The following is a 15,837-nucleotide window of genomic DNA, read 5'->3' as shown; positions in this document are numbered from 1 at the left end:
TTTTAGCAGATGTTTTTTTATTGAAATTATGGTCTGGATGATGATGTCTTAATTGTTGCGGCTAATAAATGGTTAATTATGCAACAATTAATCTAATTCTCCCTATATGTTTTATTTTGCAGAATTGTTGAACAAAATTACTCTGATTCACCTACTATTAAACAAATCGTTAAAATGAGAAAGGGTGGGAGGTCAAAATTCCACCGCCTTTAACTGCATGGGTTCTCTCCTCGGTTACGAAAATCAGGCCAGAAATTGGGCCAGAAACGCGGCTAGCTGCAGCTCGGTGAGGGATCGAGCGAGCGGGGGATCGAGGTAGTTTATGAGCGAGAGCGTCTTCCACCGAGGCTTCATTTTCAGCGGTGTGATGGGCATATTAAGAAGCTCACCAAACAACCGTAAGTACAATTTTTGTACTAATTCTTAAACCTGCTAACCTAAAACATGGTTGTGCTGTATTTGGTTGATGTTTTTGGGAAGGCTCATACTATAGTCTATTTCTCTAGTGTTGCCAATGTACCGATAGTTCAGCGCTGAAATTGTTGTAATATATATTTTCTCAAAGCATGTTAAGCCATCCCTCAAAGACGTGCCAACGTAATAATTTCTTAAAGCCATTGGACCCTTTCGGTTAACAGTATTGTCCAAGGCCCACACTTCGTGTATCACAACTTCTATATCAAATAACAAACCTGTGAAAATTTAGGCTCAACCGGTCATCGGAGTTGAGAGAAAATAATGGGAAAACCCACCCTTGTATCTGCATGTTTCGCCCTGTCATGACATGTGTTTAAAATAAATCAGTAATTCTCGTTATCGAGAATTGATACTGTTTTCTCAAAAAGTAAAGCATTTCATGGCATAATATTTCAAGAGAAGTCTTTCACCACTACCTTCTGTAAACCCTGTAAGTTATTTGTATATCTGTGATTTTTTTTTTTTCTGTACCGAAAGGGTCCAATGGCTTGAAAGGAACACGTTGCCTTGGATCGGTCGAGTTGGTCTTTGAAAGGCATTTGCAACGGTTTGTTATAAAATGCATCTGGGGTGGGTAGAAAGATGTTGTAAAAGTAGAATACAATGATCCACACAAACATGTCTCAAAATTGCTCGGTTTTCCTTATTACCTCATCGACTAACACTGTCGGCCATTTATGGGAGTCAAATTTTTGACTCCCATAAATGGCCGACCGTGTTAGTTTGCAAAGTAAAAGGAAAACCACGCAATTTCGAGGCAAATTTGTGTGGATCATTGCTTTTAAAACATCTTTCCAACCATTTGCATTTTATAACAAACGGTTTCAAACGCTTTTTATAACAACTGTTTTAAAGGCTTTTTATAGACCACAAGTGTACAGATACACATACAGATACCGATACATTGACACTTTGTGTGTTCACGTGACTCGTATCCGCAACTATCGTTTTTTGCATACCAGTTGCAACGGATTCAGGGGCTCGTAGATAAACTATACTGTTTTGCAGACTTTTAGTTGTATTTTTGTCCCAGATCAAAAACATTTCCCACGGAATAGCTTTCACTTGTATCGTGCTTGATATAGATAGAAAATTGTCAGTCATTTGCAAGCAAAACGTTGAGAAAATGCAGTGTATAAAACATGGGGTTTCTATCGCGATGAATGCGAACGCACTCAAGTGAAACATACCTATAGTTTACGAAACAAATTTCAACACGAGGCTGTCGTGAATGGATACGGTTTTCATATCCATATCTGTAGATGTATCCGCACGCTTGCAAAACCTCTCTAGTTATACCATCTATTACATTTGTTAATTCTTTAAAGTCACCTGGAAATAGAATTTTTTTTCATTCTAACATAAGAGCATAATGCATACGAACAATAAAACAATTTTTTTAGTAATTGTTTGTCACGATTTATATGTGTAAAAATATATAAAGTTGTTTGGGGGGCTGACTCCGCCTACCCCTTTTGTGACGTCAATCGAGGCAGACTTTGCCTGCAATGCGTATAGTACACACACGTGCAAAGTACATGTATACGTCCAAGTCGTGAGTTGGTACATTTCAAAAAGTGTTTTTCTTCATTTAGCAGCAATATACCTGGTCGGCATTGCCGGGAAAACAAAAAGTCTGCCTCGATTGACGTCACGAACAAATTTGTGACATTTTTGTACTAATTTCTCAAACACTGCAGCATCACCTCAGCAAGTGATATTTTAAGGGGAGCCTTCTATCACTACCGTCAATTTGTGCAAGTTTAATGTAAATCTGTGGACATTGTGTTTTGTGATACAAAAAGTACCCCAATTCTTTAATTTGGGAGAGGAGCTTCTTGTGTGTTTTAGTCCTTGCTCTATGGTTTTATTTATTAAGATCCCATAACCATCATTGCACCCAGGATTTGCCTACTATGACGTCACGCGTAAGGCTCCTTATACCGCATACATTCTACAGTTGCTTTAGTAGATAGTGGTTCCATATTGGTCACGTGTGTGGGATGCAGCATTCACTGTGACGATCTTTTTTTCCTGCATTGTCTGCCTGCAATAGGTGCACGTCGTTCGTTCGATAGAGTTTGTTTGAAACATCGCGATGGCTGCTTACTCCTTTTTTCGGACTACAGTGTTTGCATCTCTGGGGTAAGTCTGATCTGTAAAATAGCAAAGCTAGTTAAGCAACGATTGCATTCATAAGCTAGGTTCAATAACTGATTCATGTTCTTTATTTCTTTTAAAATCTCAATTCGATTTTTATTTATAAAACCTCCTGGAATTTATTTTTCTATGCACACGTTTTTTGCCCACTGGATTGTGGCACTGTCTTTCATTAATGTATTTTTTTTCCAAAGATCGTTTACAACTTGTGTTTGACCTGTTTCAAGTTGTAATATTAGTGTTATTATTCATTCGTTATTGTTTACACAAACTAACCAATCTAAAATAAAACATTATGCAATGCAAACATACAATACAAATACTAAGGAAAAAGATCAATTATTAAAGCAAACAATTATTGTGGTAAATAACTCTGGATATTTTGATTGGTTGCAAACACTTGTGTGAACTATTATTTTACAATAATTAATCATTCTTTTTTTGGGTAATACTAAAATACAAAATATCAGCTCCATGACTCAGAGTAAAATCGAATGGACAACAGACAGGAAATAAACATTGGTACGTGACAAGTCTTTCTTTAATAAAGATTAATAAAAAATTTCTTTAGGCCTAGTCTTTCAAACACAAATATTCTCCATGCATGTAATGGCCCATTATTCAAAGACAGCCTCAAATTATTTTTTTTCCAACTGGCAAACTGTATCAAAAGCCCAACTCTCAAAAGCCAATGTATTACATCTTCCCCAAACTTGCTAAGTTTATGTTTTTTAATCCCAAAAAAGTGGTATTGTTTTGTTGACTGCCTTTAAAAAAACTTACCAATCTTGCAATTGTTATTAACGTGGTTGTTAATGTCATGTATGTGTATGTCTTGATTCTGTCTTTGTTGCCATGCTGGTTGTTTCTTTGACAGAGTTGGCTGTTGGCTGCTGCCTGCGCAGATAATGAAAGCCTAACAACTTGGAACCTGTCTAGAAATTCACTGCAGGCTGTCCGTGTGACTGTAAATGTTTTGCTATCTAGAAACTAAAAACTTCACTCCAACTACGGTTGTTCATCCATGTGAATGTAACTATCATCAATGGGTTAGTGTTATAAGTTAATCCCATATCTACTAACTTTGAACCTTAGTTTGTTTCATCAAGCGAAACTTGCCCCGTGCACTGAGATCTCTCTGTTGTGTTTTTACCTGATCCATTCCTCGGACATTTGCAGGTAAAATAATTTGTTATAAGTTTTAAATTGTTCCAAAGCTGATTTTGTGTCATTCATTAAATTTAACCAAAGTTTAATGAATTGTTCTCCCCTGGAATCCTTTTTAAATTGATTTTGTTTTTAAGTGAGTCAGAACACTCAAGTGGAACACTTTCTTTTCTAGGCTGTAGAGATTGCACGGAAACTGTCTAATGAGGACAGTAGTGGTGAACACGACGTCTAGAGTCCCCATCAAGACAACTGCCTCAAACCATCATGAGAACACTGGTTGGATGTTCGTACTGCCCTCAAAGTAATTTGTAAGTATACTTTAATTTTCCAAAAGCACATTCTGTACAGTCCCTCATAAATTTCCATCTCACTGATTTTCAAACATCAAACTGTTTATGAGCTGCTTAAATTTTCTAAAACCAAATGTAAACAGACCCTTTTACGTGAGGCTTGACTTTGTTTGGATTGTTCATCAAGTTGATTGTGTTGTGTTGTTCCTCAAAATCTAAGATGTTGGGCTGTCTTTAATTTTACTGAAAATCGTTTGTCAAGTATATTTAAAAATGTGGCAACCAAGTGATTTTTATTAAGGGATTTATATTGTCATGTATGCTTTGATTGAATCTAGGTTGCCATGCTGGCTGTCCTTAGACAGGGTTGGCTGCTGCTAGAAAGCGTAGATGGTGAAAGCATGCCAACAGAAGGACATCGGTGAAGGTTCTACAAGATAGATTGCTGTGACATCATTGAGGTATATGCACATTTTATGAGCCTTGTGATTTTATGAAACTTTTATTTAACCTGTATTATTTCTCAACCACAACTATGCCATCTCTGATACGCAGAGAATAAATGCTCAATTCGCTACAAGTTCCTGACCCAATGGTGTTCGATCTCTTGAAATTATCAATGTGTTGTCCAGCCTTTCAAAAGCTTCCCCATCAAATGACTTTTGGTACTCTGACATAACGTCTGTCGATGTCAGTTTTTTTTAAATAACCGGTATATCAAAAATTCAATTTCGAGTATACTCAGACTAAGCACTAAGGACTAGTCCTCGGACTAAGGGTCTTCTACCCGAAGTCAATTTGATTAGGAACCTAGTCTTTTCATCACCAGTCTCCCCCAGACTTAGGGTCTACTATACCCGAAGTCAATTTGATTAGGAACCTAGTCTCTTCAACACCAGTCTCCCCCAGACTTAGGGTCTACTATACCCGAAGTCAATTTGATTAGGAACCTAGTCTCTTCAACACCAGTCTCCCCCAGACTTAGGGTCTTCTATACCCGAAGTCAATTTGATTAGGAACCTAGTCTCTTCATCACCAGTCTCCCCCAGACTTAGGGTCTTCTATACCCGAAGTCAATTTGATTAGGAACCTAGTCTCTTCAACACCAGTCTCCCCCAGACTTAGGGTCTTCTATACCCGAAGTGAATTTGATTCGGAACCTGGGTTGGATTTCACAAAGGTAGTCCTAACTTAGGACTAGTCCTAGGCAATGCTAAGAGATAGGACCAGTCCTAAGTTAGGATGAGTTTCTGGTCCTAACTTAGGACCAGTCCTATCTCTTAGCGTTGCTTAGGACTAGTCCTAAGTTAGGACTACCTTTGTGAAATCCACCCCTGGTCTCTTCATCACCAGTCTTCCCAAGACTTAGGGTCTTCTATACCCAAAGTCAATTCATTTATGACCATAGACTTCTCATCCTGCTCCAACATGCATCTTTAGCTACCACTCTCTCGTATGAGTAAGAGTTTGAGTTGAGCAGTCTTCTGCGTACAGAGTATACAGTCTGCAACTTCTCAGAGCCAGAAATCATGCAATAGAGATCTACCTACTGAGTTTGGAAATCATTATGTTGCCAAGCTTCAGAGGGTAGGCATATTGTTGAGACAAGCTCCAAGCTATTTCAGAGTTGTTCCCCCAACACTGTCTTTAAATTTTCAGAAAATTATTTGGCAAATATTTTTCCAAATGTGGATTTTTAATATGGGATTTTTTATTGTCATGTGTGTTTTAATTTCATCTAGGCTGCCATGCTGACTGTCTTTAGACAGGGTTGGCTGCTGCTAGCACAGATTATGAAAGCATGCCAACAAAAGGTTCTACAAGATAGATAGATTGCCATGACATCGTTGAGGTGTATGCATATTTTAGGAACCTTGTGATTTGATGAAACTTTTATTATACTTGTATTTTTTCTCAGCAACAACTGTGCCATCTCGGATAAGCAGAATGTTGAGTTCACAACCCAAAGATTGGTCTTTCTCTTTAAATAACAGCCATGCAATATTGCTTGCTGACTTTTGATGAAATGATTAATGTTGTGTGTCTTTATTTTCTTCTTCAGATTATTCACTGATTGAAGAGCCAACTCAGTGTCCCAAGCAATACCCCAGTCGCCCCTCGGACTTATAGTCTTCTATACCTGAGGTCAATCTGATAGGGAACCTAGTCTCTTCATCACCAGTCTCCCCCCCCCCCCAGACTTAGGGTCTTCTTTACCCGAAGTAAATTCGTTTATCACCATAGTCTTCTCACCACGCCCTTCCTGCTCCAACACCATCTTTAGCTACCACTTTCTCGAATGACCAAGAGTTTGAGTCGAGCAGTCACCAGACAGACAGGCAGACAGACAGACAGACAGAGGTTGCTGTTTGAAACATTGAGCCCACCAGTTCTTCTCAGAACCCAAATTCACTCAACAGAGATCTACCTAAATCATTTTGTTGCCAAACTGCAGAAGGTATGCATTTTTTGAGCCATAGCAAATTTCTCATGTCATTTTTACTCGATGTTGTGTCCTCTCTCGAATCAAAGCCAAGTTCATATTGTACTGTGCCAATAATTTCTGAGGCAATCATTCTCCATCTATCGTATCAATTCCACGGTTATGTTGAACTTGTCAAATCATTTCAAAAGTAATTTTATGCAACTTCTCAAAGCCATTCCAAGTTGGTGTTGTTTTGCTAAAGTCATACTATTTAATTGCAAATTTTTCCAAAGACACTTGATCATTATTGTGACGTCCTTTGAGTGGGGCGTAAAGGTCCTTTTGTTATGTACTGTTGGTGAGAGAACCCAGTTGTATTTATCTTTGAAAGACAGGTTTGCCATGGTGTTTCTGCCATGTTGCACGAATGATGTTGTATATATGGGTCGTGTATTTCAACAACTTGGCATAAACTGTCTTAAACATTATGGCTCTCAGTAACTAAAAAGATGACGCTTTCAAAATATTTGATTTTATTACTTCTCAACTACTTCAGATCAAGGAGGCTCGTGAAGAGATGGCAGAGATTGAACGGAAACTGTCTAATGAGGACACCAGTGATGAATGCGATGTCTAGAGTCCTCGTTAATACGCCTTGACATCATCACGACAACACTGGCTGTACGCTCTGTACTGCCCTCAAAGAAATCGTAAATATATTTTTTTGTATCAACCCTTCAATTTTCCAAAAGCACATTCTGTCCAGTCCCTCAAAATTGTTCATCCTACTGATTTTTCTTTGAAACATCAAACTGTTTATGAGCTGCTTAAATTTTCTCAAACCAAATGTATACAGACCCTGTAACATTAGCATTAACATTAGGCTTCACTTTGTTTGGATTGTTATTAACCAAGTTTATTGTGTTGTGTTGTGTTGTGTTGTTCCTCTAAAACTAAGATGTTGGGCTGTCTTTAAATTTACCAAAAATCGTTTGTCAAGTGTATTTCAAAATGTGGCATTAAAGGCAGTGGACACTATTGGTAATTACTCAATATAATTATTGCCATAAAACCGTTCTTGGTGACGAGTAAAGGGGAGAGGTTGATGGTATAAAACATTGTGAGAAATGGCTCCCTCTGAAGTGCCATAGTTTTCGACAAAGAAGTAATTTTCCACGAATTTGATTTTTAGACCTCAGATATCGAACTTGAGGTCTCGAAATCAACCATCTAAACGCACACAACTTCGTGTGACAAGGGTGTTTTTTCTTTCATTATTATCTCGCAATTTCGATGACCGATTGAGCTCAAATTTTCACAGGTTTGTTATTTTTTGCATATGTTTAGATAACCCAAGTGAGAAGGCTGGTCTTTGACAATTACCAATAGTATCCACTGCCTTTAATTATGGGATCTATATTGTCATGTATGCTTTGATTTTATGTAGGTTGCCATGCTGGCTGTCCCTAGATAGGGTTGGCTGATGCTAGCACAGATGATGTAAGCATGCCAACTAAAGAACATCTACAAGACAGATTGCCAGGACATCTTTGAGGTATATGCACATTTTATGAACCTTGTGATTTCATGAAACTTTGATTGAACTTGTATTATTCCTCATACACAACTGTGCCATCTCTGATAAGCAGAGAACCCAATGGTGTGCGATATCTTGAAATAATCAACGTTTTGTCCAGCCTTTCAAAAACTTACCAACCAAATGCTTTTGGTACTCTGACATTTGTATTTCCTTTGATATTGTGGTGCCTTTGATATTTCATTAAAAACTCATATGTTCAGTTTTGTGGCATATTTTGAAACCATAACTAGCTCATGTTGAATTGCTCGAGTCATTTTCAAAGCAACCTTGTACAATCTCTCGATACCATTTCATGTTGACATTTTAAGGCTGTAATTATTGTTTAATGACAGCGATACAGTGTCTTGCTGAATCACTTTTGATGAAATGATTTCTGTTGTGTGTCTTTTAGTTATCTTCAGATTATTAACCAAATGAAGACCCAACTCATTGTTCCAAGCAATACACCAGTCCCCCCTCGGACTTGGGTCTTCTATACCCAAAGTCAATTTGATTATGCTATTGTTACTACTCATTATACACATTAGTGTGTTCTTTCTCGAAGTTAAACCAACTTTACATAGTACTGTGGCAATAATTTCTGAGGCCTCGCCCTGACAAATTTAAGAACCAAAGCTGATTCTTTATAAAAATTTTACAGTTGTATAGGCTACAGCAAAAATTAACCTGTGAAAATTAGCGTTTGGCTTGACTTTGTTTGGATTGGTCACCCAGTTGATTATGACATTGTCATGTATGTTTTGATTTCGTCTAGGCTGCCATGCTGGCTGTCCTTAGACAGAGTTAGCTGATGCTAGCACAGATGATGAAAGCATGCCTTCAAAAGAACATCGGTGAAGGTTCTACAAGATAGATTGCTGTGCCATCATTGAGGTATATGCATGTTTTATGAACCTTGTGATTTTATGAAACTTTTATTAAACTTGTATTATTTGTCAGCCACAACTGTGCCATCTCCGAAAAGAATGTTGAGTCCCTCAAAACGTGCTAAGCTGAATAAATTTTCAACTTGATACAAGTTCACAACCCAAAGATTGTTTGTTCTCTATAAATTATCTATGTGTTGTAAACTTACCAACCAAATGACTTTTGGAATTCTGAAATTTGTATTCTCACTTGATAATGTGATGCCTTTGATATTTTGTCAAAACTGCTCTTGTCCAGTTTTATGGCATCTCTTGAAACCATACCTAGTTCATGTTGAACTTCTCAAGTCATTTTCAGAGCTACCTTGTACAATCTCTCGATATTTCATGATGACATTGTATGGCTGTAGTTATTGTTTAATTACAGCCATGCAATATTGCTTGCTGACTTTTGATGAAATGAGTTATGTTGTGTGTCTTTATTTTCTTCTTCAGAGTATTCACTGATTGAAGAGCCAACTCAGTGTCCCAAGCAATACACCAGTCCCCCCCCCCAGACTTAGGGTCTTGTATACCCGAAGTCAAGTTATTTAGCACCATAGACGTCTCACCACGCCCTTCCTGCTCCAACAACACTCTCTCGTATGAGCAAGAGTTTGAGTCGAGCAGTCTACAGATGGAGTGTACTGTCTGAAACATTGAGCCCACCTGTTCTTCTTGGAACCCAAATTCACTCATCGGAGATCTACCTAAATCATTATGTTGCCAAGCTTCAAAGGGTAGGCATTTTTTGAGCCATTGCAAATTTCTGCTGTTATATTAACTCAATGTTGTGTTCTTTATTGAAGCCAAGCCAACTTTACATTGTAGTGTGCCAATAATTTCTGAGGCAATCATTCTCCATCTATCGTATCAATTCCAAGGTTATGTTCTACTTGTCAAATCATTTCCAAAGTAATTTTGTGCAATTTCTCAAAACCATTCCAAGTCAGGGTATTATTGCTAATTGCATCAAATTGCAATTTGTCCTAAGACATTTTAACATTATTGCTCTACCTTTGGATGGGTCCTGTGTGTTATGTAATGCTCTGGCATGTTGGGCAAATGATGTTTAATATTTGAGTCTTGTATTACAAAAACTTATAAATAACTGTCTTAAACATTTCTGCTTTCACTAAATAAATAGATGACGCTTTATAAATGCTTGATGTTGTTATTTTTCAACTACTTCAGATCGATGAGGGTCTTGAAGAGGGTCAGAACACTCCAAGCGGACCACCTTGCTTTCAAGATGGTAGAGATTGAACTGAAACGGTCAAATGAGAACAGCTGCCTCAAACCATCAGGAGAAGACTGGTTGGATGCTTCAGACTACCCGAAAAGGAATTCATTAAGTATACGTTTTTACCAACCCTTAATTTTTCCAAAAGCACATTCTGTCCAGTCCCTCAAAACTTTTCAGCCAACTGATTTTCAAACACGAGTGGAAAGCTCCAAACTCATGTTTAGTTCTGTCCTTGTCTAGTCCTACTTAGTCTTGTCGGTCACAGGGTAAATTTTAAATAGCACTATGCTCAAACTGTCCCTGCATATTGGTAGCGACTTAACACAGTATCTTTAACCATATTATAATTATGTTTCAAATGACGTTGTTCCTCAAACACTTATATGTTGGGCTATGTTCAAGTTTACCTAAAATCATTTGTCAAGTATTTTTCATAGTGTGGCAGGCAACCAAGTGATTTCCAATATGGGATTTATATTATCATGTTTGGGTTGATTTCGTTTAGGTTGCCATGCTAAACAGGGTTGGCTGCTGCTAGCACAGACGATGAAAGCATGCCAACAAAAGAACACATCGGTGAAGGTTCTACAAGATAGATTGTCCTGACATTGTGAGGTACATGCACTTTTTATGAGCCTTGTGATTTTATGAAACTTTGATTAAACTTGTATCAGTCCTAATTCATAACTGTGCAATATCTGTTCAGCAGAATGTTGAGTCCCTCAATACTTTCTAAAGCCGTGTTCGCACTGGATTAATATTTTGGGTAACTTAACCATGAAGCTGGGTAACATTCCGACGGGTTAACTTTCCCACCGTCCACACTTGGATTTATTTGACTTACTGAGACCGTGGGTAAACTAACCGAGCTGGCCCTCTGCGTAACTTTTGACCGCACTGATGTTGAATATTTGAGTCTTGTGTTTCAAACACTTCAATTTTCCAAAAGCACACTCTGTCCATCCTCAAATCTTTTCATCCTACTGAGTTTCAAACAACAAACTGTTCAAGCCTCAAAAACCAAGATTTTTGGCATTGTTTAAATTTACGGAAAATCATTTGTCATGAATTTTTTTATATGTTGCAGTCTTGTGATTTTTTTTATATGAGATTTATATTGACATGTGTGCTTTGATTTCATACAGGTTGCCACGCACGACGTCCTTAAACAGGGTTGCCTGCTGCTAGCAGTGATGATGGTGAAGGGTCTACAACATTGATTACCGTGACTCCATTGAAGGTATGTGCACATTCAATGAACCTTTGTGATTTTATTACAGTTTTATTTTTCTCAAGCCACAACTGTGCCATCTCTGAAAGGCAAAATGTTTAATCCCTCAAAACCTGCTAAGCTGAATAAATTTTCAAGTCGCTACAAGTTCACCACCCAATGATTGTGCAACCTTGTGAACATATCAATGGATGGTCCCGCCTTTCAAAATCTAATCAAACTCGCTACTCTGAAATTTGTATTCTCACTTAATATTGGATGCCTTTGATAATTTGTCAAAACTCCTGTTGTCCAGTTTTGTGGCATCTCTTGAAACCATACCTGGCTCATGTTGAATTGCTCAAGTCATTCTTAGAGCTGCCTTGTACAATCTCTCGATACCAACTCATTGTCCCAAGCAATAAACCAGTCTCAGACTAAGAGACTTCTATACCCGACGTCAATTTGATTAGGAATCTAGTCTCTTCATCACCAGTCTCCCCCAGACTTAGGGTCTTCTATACCCGAAGTCAATTTGATTAGGAACCTGGTCTCTTCATCACCAGTCTCCCCCAGACTTAGGGTCTTCTATACCCGAAGTCAATTTGATTAGGAACCTGGTCTCTTCATCACCAGTCTCCCCCAGACTTAGGGTCTTCTATACCCGAAGTCAATTTGATTAGGAACCTGGTCTCTTCATCACCAGTCTCCCCCAGACTTAGGGTCTTCTATACCCGAAGTGACTTTAATTAGAAACCTAGTCTCTTCAATACCAGTCTCCCCCAGACTTAGGGTCTTCTATACCCGAAGTCAATTCATTTATGACCATAGACTTCTCACCACGCCCATCCTGCTCCAACACGCATCTTTAGCTACGACTCTCCCGTATGAGCAAGAGTTGGAGTCCACCAGTCATCTGACGGACAGAGTATACTTTCTGAAATATTGAGCACATCGGTTCTTCTCAGAACCAGAAGTCACTCAATAGAGATATACCTACTGAGTTTGGAAATAGTTATGTTGCCAAGCTTCTCATGCTATTGTTACTACTTATATTGTTTTCCTCTCGAAGTTAAATCAACTTGCCAATAATTTCTGATGCGTCGTCCTGACAAATTGAAGAGCCAAAGCTGATTCTTTATAAAAGTTTTGAAGCGTAAAAGCAATGTGCACTTTTTGGAAGCTTGTGACTGTTTTAATCCTTTATAGATTTACTTGTATACAAAACCTGTGAATCTTTCCTTTTTTAAAAGGTGGTCACAGTTTTGAGATATAACTGAAGTGTTACTGAAAATTTCATAAAAAGAAAATTATATCTTTGACATCATCTTACTTCTCCAAATTGCATTGTTTCTCAAAAATGGATTATACTATTAACAGCTGCAATACTTCTTAGTTTTATTTATCATGGAGAAAAGGGTTTGCTCTGGTGTTTCTGGCATGTTAGGCAACTTATGTTGTATATTGTGGGTCTTGTGTTTCAAAAAAATGGTTACTGTCCTAAATATTACGCTCTTTATAAATGTTTAATTTTAATTATTGTTTATCTACTCCAGATCGAGGAGGCTCTTGGAAGAGGATCACCTTGCTTTCAAGATGGTAGAGATTGAATAGAAACAGTCTAACAAGAGCAGCAGTGATGAAGATGACGTCTAGAGTCCCCGTCTAGACAACCATCTCAAACCATCAATAGAACTAGCACCCAGATTAAATTCATCTAGCTTGTCTGCCACGTTTGTATAACAAACAGACAACAAAAGTCCTGGAACTGGGGATATGGCAAAAGGGGGATAAGGGGTGCATTATTTCTGCTACTTTCTGTCCCTCTTTTTAATGGGTGAAAAGTGTATCACCACAGGGGCATACCCGTGCAAGATACACAAAGAAATATCTAGGTATCTTCGCTCCACACATGGATAAATGATTACCTGTGAGGGCAGAGTTGTTTCTTGTGATTGATTAGCTTACATATTTGGGGGCACAGACTGTATACTCCCCCCAGGGAGCTGAGATGGTTTAAGGAATGATTTAAGGCCCAGTAAACGGGGGTAATAATAATGTTGAAGCGTCACTGCGTGACAGACCTGAGCGCTATAAGAAGCCACCATAATTGTTATTATTATATAAAGAGGTGGTCTAAATTACCCATGCAAGAGTTTTGATGACAAAATATTGACTTACAACTTAATAATTATATCCGTTAACTTGACCTTTCAGGGCCAGTAGTTCCTGGAGATCAACTGCCTTGGGCAAACATCAGTATCATCAAGACATCCGAGCAGCTCATCTGTGGATCATCAGAGAACAAAAGTAAGATATTCTTTTTAGATGAGTGGAGCCTGGTTCATACTTCCTGCAAATGCGAAGCAATTGTTGCAGTCAAAAAATAATTCATAGCAGTTCAAATCTGCTCAACTCACTTGTGAATGTTGTAGGGAAAAGAGGATTCTGACATAAAATTTGGTATTTGCAGGAAGTATCAACCGGGCTTTACATGTGTTGATATTTGATGCTTTACATGTAGTGGGTTGTTTTGGTAGCTCACTATCTTGTACCTAAGTACACCTTTGCAAGCAAACAAGCATATACGCGTTTTTTTGTGCGCTAACTTGGTGGTGCCTGCGGAACGAGTGGTGCGTGCGGATCGAAATGGTGGTGCCTGCGGAATAAAACTAAAGGGACCTGGACACGTGCACGTGGCATGTGGGGTCCTACTTCCGGCTCGCTCCACTGAGTGGTTGATCTTAAAGGTGCATTCGGGCTCCTCATCTGCTAGGATGGTGCCGGTGTAATCACAAATGGTTGACCAACGGAAGTAGTCCCTAAGTTCTTTCCAACTAGGGACCGCGCTAGTACAGTAGGGGACTGTCCCTCCTTTTGGGATGGCGGACCGGACCCGCCTTCGGGCGGTGCAAAGGCCCTGATGATCTGGAAACCGTGTGGGGCAGGTATCCTGGGACCTTCACGTGGTAGCCCTGTTTTAGACGAACCTTACCAGGATGAATAGGCCAAATTTGAAACTGAAATATATTGCTTGTATAGGTCTACTTAACTATAAGATTGCCCTACAATCTTACTCTGTTCAATCAGATTATTAGAACAAGACTAATGCAAGAATATTTGCTTTGTTTTACATGTGAACCAACTGTGAGGTGGCATCTACAAAGGAACGATTGTCATCCATGACACAGCACCAAAGCCAACAGTGTCAGTTCTTAGGCGAGGCCTTAATAAATAATAATAATAATTAACCATTCTTATATAGCGCATAACACATAGAAATCAAACATGTCCCTAAGCGCTTCAATGAAGTCACCCAGGAAGGTTCAAGCTCAACAGAATGGAGGGCTGACACCTGTTGCAGCCTCGCAACCATCAACATATTGCACATTTTTCAAACATTTACAAAAAATCACAAGGCTATATATAGTATAAAATACTGCCTTGTAAATTTATCAATCTTATCTGCCCGAAGTGCAACATGGCATATTTAACAAAAAGCATTGTATATTTATAAACCTTTGCAAAATGTTTGCAAAAATAAAAAATTACAAGGCGTTTTTGATGAAACTGTGCCCAAATATTCCACAAGACTATATATTTAAAGCCTTGCGTTTTTATCAAGTTTTGCTAAAATTGTGCAAAAAAATTACACAAGACTCAGAACCTTGCGTATTTATCAAATTTTTCTCAGATTGTGCCCAATAATTCCTCAAGACTATAAGCCTTGCGTTTTGATCAAATTCTGCTCAAATTTTGCCCAAAAGTTCCACAAGACTACAGCCTTGCGATTTTATCAAACTCATGTTGTGTCGTTCAAAAAAGTGGCAATCAGACAATCCTGGATAATCTTTTAAGTTTTCCTTTGTCTAATTAGGGCATCCCAGCCTTTATTACCAGCCCACTCCCATATTGGTGTTGTACTTTAAAACATGCAATCTATTAATCGATTTTCATGTTTCGTATTTAGCAGATATCTCCCTTATTTGAGTAGTTTTCTTTTTAAGCCATTCGTAGATGTCCACCTAAGTTTTTAAAGGCAGTGGACACTATTGGTAATTACTCAAAATAATTATTAGCATAAAACCTTTCTTGGTGACGAGTAATGAGGAGAGGTTGTTGGTATAAAACATTGTGAGAAACAGCTCCCTCTGAAGTGCCATAGTTTTCAAGAAAGAAGTAATTTTTCACGAATTTTAGTTCAAGACCTCAGATTTAGAACTTGAGCCTCGAAATCAACCATCTAAACGCACACAACTTCGTGTGACAAGGGTGTTTTTTCTTTCATTGTTGTCTCGCAAATTCGATGACCGATTGAGCTCAAATTTTCACAGGTTAGTTATTTTATGCATAT

The 15,837-nt window shown here is 38.3% G+C and overlaps 2 long non-coding RNA genes across 6 annotated transcripts in view; one reads left to right on the top strand and one right to left on the bottom strand.

Annotated features, from left to right (window-relative positions):
• The first annotated feature begins 189 nt into the window (after window positions 1-189).
• Window positions 190-15,837, top strand: part of LOC117293311 — a 27,218-nt gene continuing 11,570 nt past the window's right edge. Inside the window, exons 1-13 of one of the 5 annotated variants that reach the window (XR_004519425.1) lie at window positions 190-398; window positions 2,534-2,622; window positions 3,515-3,686; window positions 3,980-4,115; window positions 4,436-4,558; window positions 6,160-6,555; window positions 7,079-7,232; window positions 7,970-8,077; window positions 8,877-8,995; window positions 9,484-10,382; window positions 10,779-10,888; window positions 11,419-11,513; window positions 13,040-13,476. This is a non-coding gene — a long non-coding RNA (uncharacterized LOC117293311). Of the gene's footprint in view, window positions 399-2,533; window positions 2,623-3,514; window positions 4,116-4,435; window positions 4,559-6,159; window positions 6,556-7,078; window positions 7,233-7,969; window positions 8,078-8,876; window positions 8,996-9,483; window positions 10,383-10,778; window positions 10,889-11,418; window positions 11,514-13,039; window positions 13,477-15,837 lie in introns of those variants that run through there. The other 4 variants (XR_004519424.1, XR_004519427.1, XR_004519423.1 and 1 more) reach the window with 4 other exon arrangements.
• Window positions 13,555-15,837, bottom strand: part of LOC117293312 — a 25,697-nt gene continuing 23,414 nt past the window's right edge. Inside the window, exon 9 of the long non-coding RNA XR_004519430.1 lies at window positions 13,555-13,770. This is a non-coding gene — a long non-coding RNA (uncharacterized LOC117293312). The remainder of the gene's footprint in view (window positions 13,771-15,837) is intronic.

Source organism: Asterias rubens, chromosome 8 (assembly GCF_902459465.1).
Source record: "Asterias rubens chromosome 8, eAstRub1.3, whole genome shotgun sequence".
Taxonomy (NCBI): Eukaryota; Metazoa; Echinodermata; class Asteroidea; order Forcipulatida; family Asteriidae; genus Asterias; species Asterias rubens.
Note: the sequence above shows the minus strand (reverse complement) of the source record. Positions and strands in the feature narration are given on the sequence as shown.